The sequence below is a fragment of the Bombina bombina genome, chromosome 3 (genome assembly GCF_027579735.1).
Source record: "Bombina bombina isolate aBomBom1 chromosome 3, aBomBom1.pri, whole genome shotgun sequence".
In the NCBI taxonomy this organism is placed as follows: domain Eukaryota; kingdom Metazoa; phylum Chordata; class Amphibia; order Anura; family Bombinatoridae; genus Bombina; species Bombina bombina.
In genome coordinates this window covers 1,115,214,941-1,115,230,428 of record NC_069501.1, presented here as the reverse complement: position 1 = coordinate 1,115,230,428, position 15,488 = coordinate 1,115,214,941, and positions in this window count along the sequence as shown.

The following is a 15,488-nucleotide window of genomic DNA, read 5'->3' as shown; positions in this document are numbered from 1 at the left end:
CGCTGGTATTTAGAGTCTTGGCTGAAGTGAGCGGTAGACCCTCTACCGACAAGACTCTTAACGCCCATGGAAAGACTGTAGTTAAGAGCTTTATGGGCTAACACCAGTATATAAAGCTCTTAACTACAGTGCTCTAAAGTACACTAACACCCATAAACTACCTATGTACCCCTAAACCGAGGTCTTCCCGCATTGCCGCCACTATAATAAATATTTTTAACCCCTAATCTGCCGACCGCACATCGCCGCCACCTGCATTATCCCTATGAACCCCTAATCTGCTGCCCCTAACATCGCCGACACCTACATAATATTTATTAACCCCTAATATGCCCCCCCCAACGTCGTTGCTACCTTACCTACACTTATTAACCCCTAATCTGCCGACCGGACCTCGCTGCCGCTATAATAATGTATTAACCCCTAAACCGCCGCACTCACCGCCTCGCAAAACACTATAATAAATAGTATTAACCCCTAATCTGCCCTCCCTAACATCGCCCGCCCACCTAACTTCAAGTATTAATCCCTAATCTGCCGACCGGACCTCGCCGCTACTATAATAAATGTATTAACCTCTAAAGCTAAGTCTAACCCTAACCCTAACACCCCCCTAAGTTAAATATAATTTTAATCTAACGAAATAAATTAAATCTTATTAACTAAAGTATTCCTATTAAAACTAAAACTTACCTGTAAAAATAACCCTAATATAGCTACAATATAACAAATAATTATATTGTTGCTATTTTAGGATTTATATTTATTTTACAGGCAACGTTGTATTTATTTATATTAGGTACAATAGCTATTAAATAGTTATTTAATATTTAATAGCTACCTAGTTAAAATAATTACAAAATTACCTGTAAAATAAATCCTAACCTAAGTTACAATTAAACCTAACACTACACTATCAATAAATTAATTAAATAAATTACATACAATGGGGCATGCAGGTAACTGCAGGTAGCTGCAGGTGCTGAGGACGCTCCGTGCCTCTGAGAGAGGCCCTAAATCTAACACCAACACATGCATTGGTTTCCCTTGGCCACACTCAGGCTTGGGAACATGGATTCCGATCCAGCATGGGAAGTTAAAAATTGCAGCCTAGAAGTGCACGGTGGCTGGTGCACACCCATTTCTACAGGGGCTCCTAAGTACCGACTCAGTCCCTTCCTGACAAGCCCTCTGATACACATGAGAGTGTATAGCAATGACTGTCAGCTGCTCTACTCACTATACCCGGCATTAAAGTGGTATTTAAGAAAGAGGCTCTGAGATGTACTAGCACAAGAACTGTACCACAGACAAGATATATACACGCTGGTATATAAGTTACAGCGTAGTGACTCTGACACTTACCTGGTTGAAGTGTTGATATACCTAGCGGCAGCCCTTTCTACCCCTGCGCGGTCTGTGATTGGGATTTCGAGGTGCTCGCGCGGCATTTGCCGTGCCCAGTGATCCTAGTTCTGGAGGAGTCAGTCTCTCTTTGCTGGGCCTGTGAGTGGAGTGGAGGCTCCGCGGTTCTTACCGCAAGGAAGTTTGGGCGCCTCGGACAGCAAACAGCTGAAGTGATCCCGCCCCCCCCCAGCGCGAGGTATCGCGGACGAAGCTACACATTGCTCCTGACTGTGGCTTGCACAGGTCATCCAGCGTTGACGACGTGTACTCTCGAGGTACTCCCACAGAGAAGAAGTGTCTACGGTGGCTGATTGGATGACTGCTTTCTGCGCTGTAGGCACATTGTTATGCTGTATAGCAGTTCCTCCACCTTGGTTGCAGCTTGGAGCCCTCCGGACACAGTACGCCACAGCTTGGGAGGATCGAACAAGCTGATAAGGTACTTTTGTTGAGGCTGTGGGTATCGACAGTAAGGTTCCATACTCTGGCCTCATTATGTCGCTGGTCTGGATATCTAAAAGCTTCCTTTACCGCATTTGTTCAGTTGGTTCTAGTGCACTTAACCTCCCTATTTGTACACAGCGTTCTGGACTTTCTCTGCCGAACCCATTGAGCCAATTATTAACTCAAGCTGACTGGGTAAACTCGCTGTGAACTCAGCAAAGACATTGATATGAAGTAGCATTTGAATGAAACAAGCTCAAGGCTGATCTATATTTTGAGAGAACTACTATTTACTATATATGGAGAGCTCATTTATGTACATCCTGTATTAGCAAAGAAATCTCTTTAGTTCTTAGCCTGCTGTATCTCGGTAGGTGGGTTATTGAGCTAAATAAGGTTAATGCTGAGATTTACTGTGAGAGTTTCATTATTCTTTCTTGTGCTGATAATCTATCTATGTATACCCTGTATTATTATTATAGAACGCTCTGCTGCTTGTGGCTGCTCTATTTCTGAATGTAAGATGGTGGGACATAATATATGCATAGAGATATGGTTACAGCAGGTCACTAGATACTAAAACATAAGTGACTTTAACAGCTAGAAAGTATTTTTGGATAAGCAGTATCTGAAAAAGCTTGTCTGGGTTGAGATTTATACCTTGGAGACAGATAAACATAGATTAGGAATGATATCAAATTTGCCGTGGCAAACATAAAGTTTTTAGTCCCCCCAAGGTATGTTTTTCTGGAATTAATAGTACTAATTATTAGGATATCGAATTGTAATTTTTAATTTAAGTCTATAAAAATATATTAGGGTAGGAATATATATACAAGTCTCCCTGGTTAATTTTCACTGTGGTGCTTTATGCTAAGAAGCTGATTACTTACACCGACACCTATTCACTTACACTAATATTTGTAGATTCCCCTATATAGTGGCATACACTAAAAATGGTTTAGAAGGAATAATTCTTGCACACTTTAGATAGAAATAAAAACTAGAGATTTTGAGGAATAGAATTGACACTTGAATAAAAAACATTCTATCACTTTTAGAAGAATACACTGTCCTCAAACACATCAGAAAAAACTAGTACTCCCCCCCCCCTTTTTTTTTTTTTTTTTTGGTGTGTACTTCTCACTCTGTTAAGCCTCCTAGTTAATAGACAGTACTATACAGACAAATTTTAGTGAGGCTTTGTTCATGGATAAATATATGCAGCAAAGAAGTTCTCCCTCCAATATGCCCCCCCAAATCCAGAGAAAAGAAGGGGAGCAGCAGGAACTTGGATTCTGGCTCTGTTTCCCCATCGGAAAAAAGTGTCTCTAATCCGTCTCCTAACAACTTGTTAGAATTTGCTGCTGAAGTAGCCAAAATCTTGACACCCCCAATTTGACATGATCAAACAGGAGATCAGAAATGAGATATCAAACCTCACTTTGGAGGTTAGACAGTTTTCAACTAGACTAGATGAAATGGAGAATCGGATCTCAGATCTAGAAGATAGATTTAATATATATGGATCTGTAATAGATACTCACAGCAAAACTATCACTTCATTGCAAGCCAAGATCGAGGACCTTGAGGATCGATCGAGGCGCAATAACCTTAAAGTGATGTGGCTTGCCTGAGTCTACTGAATTTCAAGACTTAATGAATTTTGTTACCATTACGTTACACAGGCCCTACAGATCCCAGCTCCTGCTGCTCCCTTTCTTGTTGAAAGGGTACATAGGATAGGGCAACGACCGTGAACACAGTGAGACATCTAGACAAGGCCAGTAATCTTTAAATTTGTCAACTTCCAGGACAAACTTTTATATCTTAAACATTACAGGAAATATAGCCCTCTCTCTGTAGGCTCACATAAACTATTACTGTTCCAAGACTTCTCTTCGGAAACATTAACCAAGCGAAGAGATATGTCTTTTTTTTTATGGGAGATTGCAGAAAGAGAACTACAACATCAGGCTGATCTATCCAGCCAAGCTAATTGTACAGAAAGATGGAAGTACACACACACTCAATAATGTTATGGAGGCGGAGGCTTTTTGCAGAGAGGGTAGGGGTACCATGAATATGTTTTTAGGGTATCAGGAAGAGGTTCCTTGATCACAGATTCAGAATATGTTGTTACTTAGATAAATAGAAATGAGTAGTATGGTCTTTGAATTGAGGACTATGACAATGCTAGAAATGGTGTTCTTTTTGGTTCTTGGTGGGTCTTGTGGGGCTCTGTGGTGGTGTGTGTGTTTTTTTTTTTTTTTTTTTTTTTTTTTTTTTTTTTGTTCTCTTCTCTTGTGTTTTTTAAAGATGGCACTACATACACTCTGAACAATGTTATGGAAGCTGAAGCTTTCTGTAGAGAATCAGGGGTACCTTAGCCTATGTACTGTTGTTTAGGTAGTTTAGAGGCATTAGAAAAGAGAGTTACGATGGTTTCTTATATACGTTCTGAAGGGTATTTGGAATTTGAGACAGAAATGGTATAACTGGGGTGTGTGTTTGTTTGTTCCTGCTTATTAGAAATATAAATGGGGTGAGTGAGGGAGGGGTTTTTTTTTTTTTTGTTTTTTTTTTTTTTTCTCCCCCTTCTTCCGCTTTTTCTTTCTCTCTTCTCCCGTCTCTCTCATTGTCTCTCCAGTCCCCTTTCCCCTTTTTTCACACCCAAGGGTCTGCCACCCTCTCCTTCGGGCTCATTTCTTGACTACCGAGATTGTATATACAATGAGTTCATTTGGTTATGTATCTACGGATTAGAGACAAATAATTTCCCTGATTAGTAAGTTCAATTTACTATCATGGATATTGGTGGTATTAACTCCCCAATTAAAGGAAAACTATAATAAAACACCTGGGCAAATTTAAACCCTGATATAGTTTTCCTACAGGAGCTCCATCTTAAGGCTCTTGAAATACCTAAATTGAAAGCGAAGTGGGTGGGAGAAGTTCTGGCGGCCCCTTTTTACATCTAGGAAGAGGGGAGTGGCCATTTTAGTAAATCGGAAGCTGGAATATCAGGTAATTAACACTGTAATCGATCCTGAGGGCAGATTTTTAATCGCGGAACTGGAAATTAAATGTATAAAATACATACTGTGCAATATATATGGTCCCAATCAAAACGACCGTAAATTTTGGTCTACACTCTCAGTCAAACTACATAACTATATTGGGTCAAATCTAATTATCGGGGGAGACCTAAATTTAATGGCAGATCCTCGTGCTAGATAGCTCAAATAAAAAGGCCCTAAAAAATAGGGACCGAAAGCTCGACCTTTCAGAAATTCTGCAGTCAGTTGGGACTGGTGGACATATGGCGGGTCAGAACCCGGACGCTCGAGATTACTTTTGTGTATCTCAAGTCCAACAGTCTTTCCTCGAGGATCGATTATTTTTTAATTTCTGAATCCCTGCTTAACTGGAATTGGGTGTCCAGTATTGGAGACATCGTCATTTCCGATCACGCTGTGATCGGGTTGAGATGTGATACAAATGGTGGACACCGAGATAAGAACCACATATATTTCCCTAAGTACCTGAGCAACAATATCAAGTTTCAGAACCAATTACGTTTAAAATGGGACGAATACTATAATAACAATCACAGTTATATAGATAAGATCGAAGTGTTCTGGGAGGCCTCCAAGGCCGTTTTACGAGGGGAAATTAAATCTTATTCCCTACATCTGAAAAAAAATTGGACCCTAATAACTAGACAACTTGCTAATCGGGTTAAGAACACATATAGGGCTTATATTATAAACCACACTAAAGCTTACTGGGATGCATATGTGACTGCTAAAATGCTCCGGGATACGCATATTAAGCAAAGTAGCGTTCAGGAAGAAATGAGAATGAGAGCAATATACGGTGGCTTTACGGGCAGATCGGCGAAATTTCTGGCCAGAACTACTAAATCTTCTCCCAGACATCCAATATCTGCTATTAAACAGGGAGATATGAAATATACCAAACATACTGACATTGAAAAAGTATTCTTTGACTTTTTTCAAGATCTATACAAAAGAGAGCCTACTAACCCCGATAAGAGATTGGCATTCTGGGAAAAGATTGAGATTCCAAGGTTATCTTCTGATGCCAGAGACACGATTAATGCCTCTATTACTGAGGAGGAAATCACAATAGCAATTAAGAACGCGAAAACTAATAAAGCGGCTGGACCTGATGCCCTCCCCATCGAGTACTATAGGATTTTACAGACACAGGTGACCCCAATACTGAATAAGCTATTTAATTTTTATTTTTCAGAAAACACTAATTGTTCTCCATCTTTTACAACCGCAAATATCTCATTAATTCTAAAAAAAGGTAAAGACCCGGAATTACCTAGCTCCTATAGACCGATCTCAGTCCTAAACACCGACTATAAGTTGCTGGCATCTATAATAGCCTCCCGATTGAAACCATACATGGGTGATTTAATCCACGAGAAACCAATCGGGTTCATGTCGGGCCGGAATCCTGTAAGAAATACAAGGAAACTATTAATCCTTGATCGAATCCTTCTGGATCAAATATAAGTCTTTACGAGTAAGGGAAACGGAAGATAAGGCTATCTTAAACGATCGACGCGGAGAAAGCATTCGATCGCGTTGACTGGGTCCATCTGTTCTCCGCGTTGGATCGGTTCGGATTTCCTGAATATTTTATTAATTATATTCAATTAATCTATAGTACCCCTTCCTCGCGCGATCCATCATAAATAATACATCCTACCAACGTTTTGAGCTTTCCGAGGGACCTAGACAAGGATGCCCTCTTTCCCCTTTTCTATTCAATCTGAGTATAGGAACCTCTTGCCATTCGATTAAGACAAGAACTAGATGGGATTCTCATGGCAGATGAAAAGCTAGTTTGCTCCTATATGCGGATGATCTCTTAATATTCTTTCTAATCTTAAGGTCACTATACCCATCTTCCAAATGATTATCCAAGAATTTGGGAGATCTCTGGATTTAAGATAAATATCTCAAAATCAGAATAAGTGGGTATATAGAAACCCTCCTTATTATTGTAATCATCCCTTCTTGAGGTCTCCCAGATTACTTATCTTGTGTCTTTGTCTATCTAGAAATCCAGAGAGTGGTACAAAATAAATTATAGACCATGTCTAGATTACCTGCAGAAAGAAGTAGTGGAGTGGACCCCGTTACCTATATCATTAACGGCGGCGTGTAACTTTAATTAAATCTGTCCTCTTTCCAAAAACTTTTTTATATTATGCAGAATATCCCGTGTTTTCTACATAAAGAAAGATTATTATCATGTATAATAGGGCATGTTTCTCAATTCTTATGGAATGGTAAGTAGACCACGCATTGCGCCCCATAGACTTATGAACTCTAAGCTTTCAGCCGGCCTCGCTCTCCCTAATATTCAATCATAATCTGGCTACCTTAGCCAGATTTGACTCTAGACTGGCTAACTGGGAAAGACCAAATTTCCTCGGTTATCTGGAAAATCAAATGGTGGCCCCGTTCAATTTGAAGGCACTTTTACACTGTCCCCTCACTTCCTTGCCCTCCAATATATTCTATATGACCACCTTTAAGAACGTCCTGGTGGCCTGGCAGAGGCTTTGTGTGGAAAACGATTGTTCCCCCCATATATCACAATATTTAACTATATGTGGTAATCCTGAGTTCGGGCCGGGCTTAACCAACCAGATATTCAAAGCTTGGGCGTCAAAGGGTCTTCAAAATATTTGGCAACTACTAGGTACAGATGGATACCCACGACTGTTTGAGGATATTGCAACACAATACGATCTACAGCCACGCGAATTCTATGCTTATCTCCAAGTTAGACATTATCTGCAGGAGCTAAGCTCAAAATACGGGAATAATTGGTCACGGGGCGAGCTACAGGCCAGGATCTCCCTGTATGCGGCAGGAATCTATACAATTTCTCCACTATATCTTCTCACAAACCAGAAAACGTCAAAGACACAGGTAACTGAGATGGTGGCAATGTGGGACACATATTTCCCAGATATAGATGAACAGACCATTATAGGGAGTTTCCAAATAATCCAGCAAAGCTGGGTACCGACTTCGTGGAGAGAGTCGCAGATAAAAATTGCTCTTAAAAGATATCTTACTCCTGCTGTTCTCTCCAAATGGTATAAATCAAGAGTCCTCTGTCCTAGATGTTCCTCATTAAGTGCAGATCTATTCCACTGTCTCTGGAGTTGCCCCAAAATCCATCAATACTGGAAGAAAATATCCTACTGGATGACAGTAATTTTGAAATTAGATCATAAAGTATCCCCAATGGATGTTTTCTTTTTGGTGAAATTTCAGGGAATAACCAAGAATTACAATTTGATAAATATGATAATCCTAACAGCTCGGAATCTTATTTTTAAACAGTGGAAAGCTTCTTCTGCACCTACCATGAAACAATTTAAAAGTGCTGTGGTTAACCATTTCACAACAGAGCAATTCAATATTCCCTATCCACAAGATAAATATCTGCCTACATTCTTCAAAAAATGGGAAACACTTGTGAGATCTTGTCCTCCCTCGCACTCATAAAAGTTAATTAAACCTCTCAGAGACTCGGAGTATGTTAATGGTAAACATTTTAGCTGGCCATTTCCCTGGAGATTGGGCGTCAGATTCTGGTCAGGGATTAGGTGGGGGCGGGAGACGAGAGAGCTGCGGATTCCCCTTTTTTTTTTTTTTTTTTGTTTTTTTTTTTGTTTTTGTTTTGTTATGTGTGATGTGTGAATGCCTGGGAGTGATATTAATATTAAAGAGAAGTAAAGATGAAAAATGATCACAAATTTGCACAAGTGTAGTATGTTTTTAGACTTTGATACTACATAGGATAAACTCTGGTTGATTGTCTAAATTTTGGATTATCTTTATTATATAAATCACTATTGTAAGGGGATTTGTTGACCTTACTTGACACGGACTGTTAATGTTTAAACTGTATATGGAATATTTTATTCATTGTGATGTATTTTTTACATTGATTATTGTAATATATTATCTTTACTATAAAATAAAAAGTTAAAAAAAAAAAAAAAAATTACATACAATTACATACAATTAAATAAACTAAACTAAATTACACAAAAAAAACACTAAATTACGAAAAATAAAAAATATTACAAGAATATTAGGCTAATTACACCTACTCTAAGCCCCCTTATAAAATAAACCTCCCCCAAAAAAAAATAAAATAAAGGTCCCTACCCTATTCTAAATTAAAAGTAATCAGCTCTTTACCAGCCCTTAAAAGGGCTTTTTGCGGGGCATGCCCCAAAGTAATCAGCTCTTTTGCCTGAAAAAAAAAATATAACCCCCCCAACATTAAAACCCACCACCCACATACCCTACTCTAAAGTCAAACCTCCCTTAAATAAACCTAACACTACCCCCCCTGAAGATCTCCCTACCTTGAGTCGTCTTCCCACCTCAGCCAGCAACGAAGTCTTCATCCGATGGGGCAGAAGAGGACATCCACACCGGCAGAAGTCTTCATCCTATCCGGGCAGAAGAGGACATCGGGACCAGCAGACATCTTCATCCAAGCGGGCATCTTCTAACTTCATCCATCCGGAGCAGAGCAGAGCCATCTTCTTTCCAGCCGACGCGGATCCATCCTCTTCAACCGACGCCTACTCGCCGAATGAAGGTTCCTTTAATGACGTCATCCAAGATGGCGTCCCTCGAATTCCGATTGGCTGATAGGATTCTATCAGACAATCGGAATTAAGGTAGGAAAAATCTGATTGGCTGATTGAATCAGCCAATCAGATTCAAGTTCAATCCGATTGGCTGATCCAATCAGCCAATCAGATTGAGCTTGCATTCTATTGGCTGTTCCGATCAGCCAATAGAATGCAAGCTCAATCTGATTGGCTGATTGGATCAGCCAATTGGATTGAACTTGAATCTGATTGGCTGATTCAATCAGCCAATCAGATTTTTCCTACCTTAATTCCAATGGCTGATAGAATCCTATCAGGCAATCGGAATTCGAGGGACGTCATCTGGATACGTCATTTAAAGGAACCTTCATTCGGAAAGTAGGCGTCGGTTGAAGAGGATGGATCCGCGTCGGCTGGAAATAAGATGGCTCCGCTCCGGATGGATGAAGATAGAAGATGCCGCTTGATGAAGATGTCTGCCGGTCCGGATGTCCTCTTCTGCCCCATCGGATGAAGACTTCGGCCCGGCTGGGTGAAGACGACTCAAGGTAGGGAGATCTTCAGGGGGTAGTGTTAGGTTATTTAAGGGGGGTTTGGGTTAGAGTAGGGGTATGTGGGTGGTGGGTTTTAATGTAAATTTAATTTTAAAGGGGGGGTTGTATTTTTTTTACAGGCAAAAGAGCTGATTACTTTGGGGCATGACCCGCAAAAAAGCCCTTTTAAGGGCTGGTAAAAGAGCTGATTACTTTTTAATTTAGATAGGGTAGGGACCTTTATTATTTTGGGGGCTTTTTTATTTTATTAGGGGGCTTAGAGTAGGTGTATTTGCCTAATATTCTTGTAATCTTTTTTCATTTTTTGTAATTTAGTGTTTGTTTGTTTTTGTAATTTAGTTTAGTTTATTTAATTGTATGTAATTGTAGGTCATTTATTTAATTAATTTATTGATAGTGTAGTGTTAGGTTTAATTGTAACTTAGGTTAGGATTTATTTTACAGGTAATTTTGTAATTATTTTAACTAGGTAGCTATTAAATAGTAAATAACTATTTAATAGCTATTGTACCTAGTTAAAATAAATACAAAGTTGCCTGTAAAATAAAATATAAATCCTAAATAGCTACAATATAATTATTTGTTATATTGTAGCTATATTAGGGTTTATTTTACAGGTAAGTATTTAGTTTAAAATAGGAATACTTTAGTTAATAAGATTTAATTTATTTCGTTAGATTAAAATTATATTTAACTTAGGGGGGTGTTAGGGTTAGGGTTAGATTTAGCTTTAAGGGTTAATACATTTATTATAGTAGCGGCGAGGTCCGGTCGGCAGATTAGGGGTTAATAAGTGTAGGTTAAGGTAGCGGCGATGTTAGGGGGGGGCAGATTAGGGGTTATAAATATTATGTAGGTGTCGGCGATGTTAGGGGCAGCAGATTAGGGGTTCATAGGGATAATGTAGGTGGCGGCAGTTTCCGGAGCGGAAGATTAGGGGTTAATAATAAAATGCAGGGTCAGCGATAGCGGGGGCGGCAGATTAGGGGTTAATATGTGTAAGAATTCAATACCAACTTTGTGGAGATACACGCAGACAATATATTCGTTGTAAAATATAAATAACTTGGTGAAGACAACTCCACACAGGAATCCCACATTCGCGGATTACACCAAGTTTATGCGAAATAAGTGTACACAATACATATTATCAGAAAGAGGTTACCACTGTTAGAGAGGGATGAGGATTTAAGGTTGATCCCTAAAAATTGTAAATTCATTTCCTGTAGATCGGATACGATTGGAGATAAGATCAATAAAAACTTTAGCTCAAATACAGGAGATAGAAGTACCACCCCTAGTTCTTGGCTACCAGGTAGAATAGGCTTCTACAAATGCGGAGGTAGACCATGCAAAAGCTGTGAATATGCACTAGTGGGTGAGACGTTTACCTCCAGTAATACAGGTAAAATTTATAAGATACGTGAGCGTATGAATTGTAAATCTGACTTCATTATTTATTTGATCACGTGTACCTGCTGTAATTTTCAATATGTGGGACTCACCTCTAGAAATCTAAAAGACAGGATCAGGAACATTTGTTGTCCCTTGAGGCAGAAGAACCTAAAACACCGGTGGCTAAACATTTTTTCAATCATGAAGATAAGTTTAAATCATTTTAGGTTCCAAGGAATAGAAACAGGTTAAACTAGGATTAAGGGGTGGAGACAGGTATAAAGCTCTTAGCAAAAGAGAAGTATTTTGGATTTATACACTTAGAACTGGAAGTCCACTAGGTATAAATAAAATCAGCGATGTCAAACTTTTTATTGATAGATAAATATGGCTTAGGTTTTATATTGCATGATAGTCAGAGTTACTATTCTAGTTGCTTATTTTTCTTATCCTGTTCTGACATAATTATAATGGTATTTAGATCTGTTATGTTGGAATTTAAGTCATTGACAATTATAATTATAATTCTGCTCTGCTTGATTTTGATTGGTAGATATCTGTTTAATATTCATTGGCTAATACATTATTTCTACTATATATATATAAAAGATGAAAATGATGGATTTGCAATGGTATATTAAAGAAATTGAATTTTCACTATTTGCTCTTGAACAAATGTTAAAGATTGAACGATTCAGAAAAGTTGGTCTGAAACCCACTGTGATTATAATCATGTCCTTCACCACTGAGTGTCCTAGTTGAACACGTTTCGTAGCAGTTAGCTTAGTGTCTTGTGCTGCTCTTGTTTGCCTGCAATAGCTTTCTATATGGTCAGTTTGCATTTAACTTTTATATCCAAGCTACATGGATTGCGGCTGACATGAGCAGCGTTACTGGCTATATGTTAGGAAACGTGAAGTGGAACTTTTTCTATATTTATTTGTAAACAATCTATCTAAAGCTATGGTCCCAAGCGCTAGTAATGTCCTTAACTTTTAAGAAAACTAACTTTGTTTTAAATAAGAGTGTGTTTTTTACCTTTATCTGTTATACATACTGTTTGATAAAGTAAACATGGAGAGTTAATATTTGTGTCTCCATTTGAACATGTTGATTGGTTCTTATGTGAGACACATCCCAGATTTAACAGCTGTGTTTAGCGCTCTATCCTGTGCTCTGATGAACTGCCCGTGAGGCAGGAAACGCGTCAGCCGTGGATTCTGACAGTGTGCTGTGCCTTTTGTACGATTTTAATGCAAGTATAATAAAGTCTACCTTTTAAATGGATGCTTTCTCTCCCTGCCTTTCTTTACCGGTACTGTGAAAGTGTGTGATATTAATATGTGTAAGGTTAGGGGTGTTTAGACTCGGGGTACATGTTAGGGTGTTAGGTGCAGACTTAGAAAGTGTTTCCCCATAGGAAACAATGGGGCCGCGTTGGGAGCTTAACGCTGCTTTTTTGCAGGTCTTAGGTTTTTTTCATCCCAAACTGCCCCATTATTTCCTATGGGGGAATCGTGCACAAGCACGTTTTGACAGCTTACCGCTACCGTAAGCAATGCTGGTATTGAGGGTTGAAGTGGCGGTAAATTCGGCTCAACGTACCCTTTTTGGAGCCTAACGCAGCCCTTCAGACAACTCTAAATACCAGCGTTGTTTGGAAGCAGCGGTAGGAAAAAAAGCCGCGTTAGCTACGTGGGTCTTTACCGATAAAACTCTAAATCTAGGCCATATTTATTAAAAGTGGTATATGTAACATTCACTGTTTTTTAATATCACCAATTTGTAGGTTGCAAGGTAGTAAAGAGAAAGAGCCATATTGCTGTTTTCCAGAGTTACAATGGAAAATGCTCTTTTTGTTGCCGTAATGGCAGTATCTGCAGTTAGAAATTGGCCACAACAATTCGCTAAAAAATATGAAGTACAATAAAAGATCCGTACCGTAAACTGAAAGTCAGTAGTTATGGCTTTTATGTTACAAAGCTGTAGCATAAAACTCATAAATAAAGTGCTAAAAAGTACACTAACACCCATAAACTACCCATTAACCTCTAAGCCGAGGCTCTCCTGCATTGCAAACACTAAAATAACATTATTAACCCCTAATCTGCCTCTCCGGGCATCACCGCCACTATAATAAACATATTAACCCCTAAACCGTCGTACTCCAGCATCGCAAACACTAGTTAAATATTATTAACCCCTAATCTGCTGTCCCTAACATCACCACAACTTACATTACTGTTATTAACCCCTAATCTGCTGCCCCCAAAATCGCCGCCACTATACTAAAGTTATTAACCCGTAAACCTAACCCTAAGTCTAACCCTAACCCTAACACCCACTAACTTTAACATAATTAAAATAAATCTAAATAAAAATTACAATTAATACCTAAATAATTTCTATTTAAAACTAAATACTTACCTATAAAATAAACCCTAAGATAGCTACAATATAACTAATAGTTATATTGTAGCTAGCTTAGGTTTTATTTTTATTTCACAGCTAATTTTGTATTTATTTTAACTAGGTAGAATAGTAGTAAATTGGAACAGCCAATAGAATGCGAGCTCAATCCTATTGGCTGATTGCATCTAAACTAACTGCCAAAGCCCTTAAAAGGGCCTTTTGCAGGGCATTGCCCCAAAGAAATAAGCTCTTTTACCTGTAAAAAAAATACAAACAACCCCCCAACAGTAAGGGTTTATTGGGTGGGTTTTATTTTTAGATTAGAGTTTGGGCTGAAAAAGAGATAAATGCCCTTTTAAGGGCAATGCCCATCCAAATGCCCTTTTCAGGGCAATGGGGGGCTTAGTTTTTTTTAGATAGGATTTTATTTGTGGGATTTCGTTGTGTGGGTTTTGGGTTTTACTGTTGGGGGGTTGTTTGTATTTTTTTACAGGTAAAAGAGCTTATTTCTTTGGGGCAATGCCCTGCAAAAGGCCCCTTTTAAGGGATTTTGGCAGTTTAGTTTAGGCTAGGGTTTTGTTTTATTTTGGGGTGCTTTTTTATTTTGATAGGGCTATATTGATCATTTTTTTATTTTTTGTAATTTAGTTAATTGTATTTAATTAATGTAATTGATTTAATTGTAGTGTAAGGTTAGGTGTTAGTGTAAGACAGGTTTAGGTTTTATTTCACAGGTAAATTTGTATTTATTTTAACTAGGTAGTTAGTAAATAGTTAATAACTATTTACTAACCTAGTCTACCTAGTTAAAATAAATACAAACTTAGCTGTGAAATAAAAATAAACCTAACATAGCTACAATATAACTATTTTGTTATATTGTAGCTAGCTTAGGGTTTATTTTATAGGTAAGTATTTAGTTTTAAATAGGAATTATTTAGGTATTAATAGTAATTTTTAGTTAGATGTATTTTAATTATGTTAAAGTTAGTGGCTGTTAGGATTAGGGTTAGACTTAGGGTTAGGTTTAGGGGTTAATAACTTTAGTATAGTGGCAACGACGTTGGGGCGGCAGATTAGGGGTTAATAAGTGTAGGTAGGTAGCGGCGATGTCGGGGGCTACAGATTAGGGGTTAATAAGTGAAGGTAGGTGGCGGCGATGTTGGGGACGGCAGATTAGGGGTTAATAACTGTAATGTAGGTGGTGGCGACATTGGGGGCGGCAGATTAGGGGTTAATAAGTGTAGGTAGGTGGCGGCGATGTCAGAGCGGCAGATTAGGGGTTAATAAGTGTAATGTAGGTGGCGGCGATGTTGGGGGCGGCAGATTAGGGGTGTTTAGACTCAGGGTTTATGTTAGAGTGTTAGGTGTAAACATACATTTTCTTTTAACTAGGTAGAATAGTTAGTAAATTGGAACAGCCAATAGAATGCGAGCTCAATCCTATTGGCTGATTGGATCAGCCAATAGGATTGAAGCTGAATCCTATTGGCTGATTGCATCTAAACTAAACTGCCAAAAGCCCTTAAAAGTTGTCCCTTGAGGCAGAAGAACCTAAAACACCGGTGGCTAAACATTTTTTC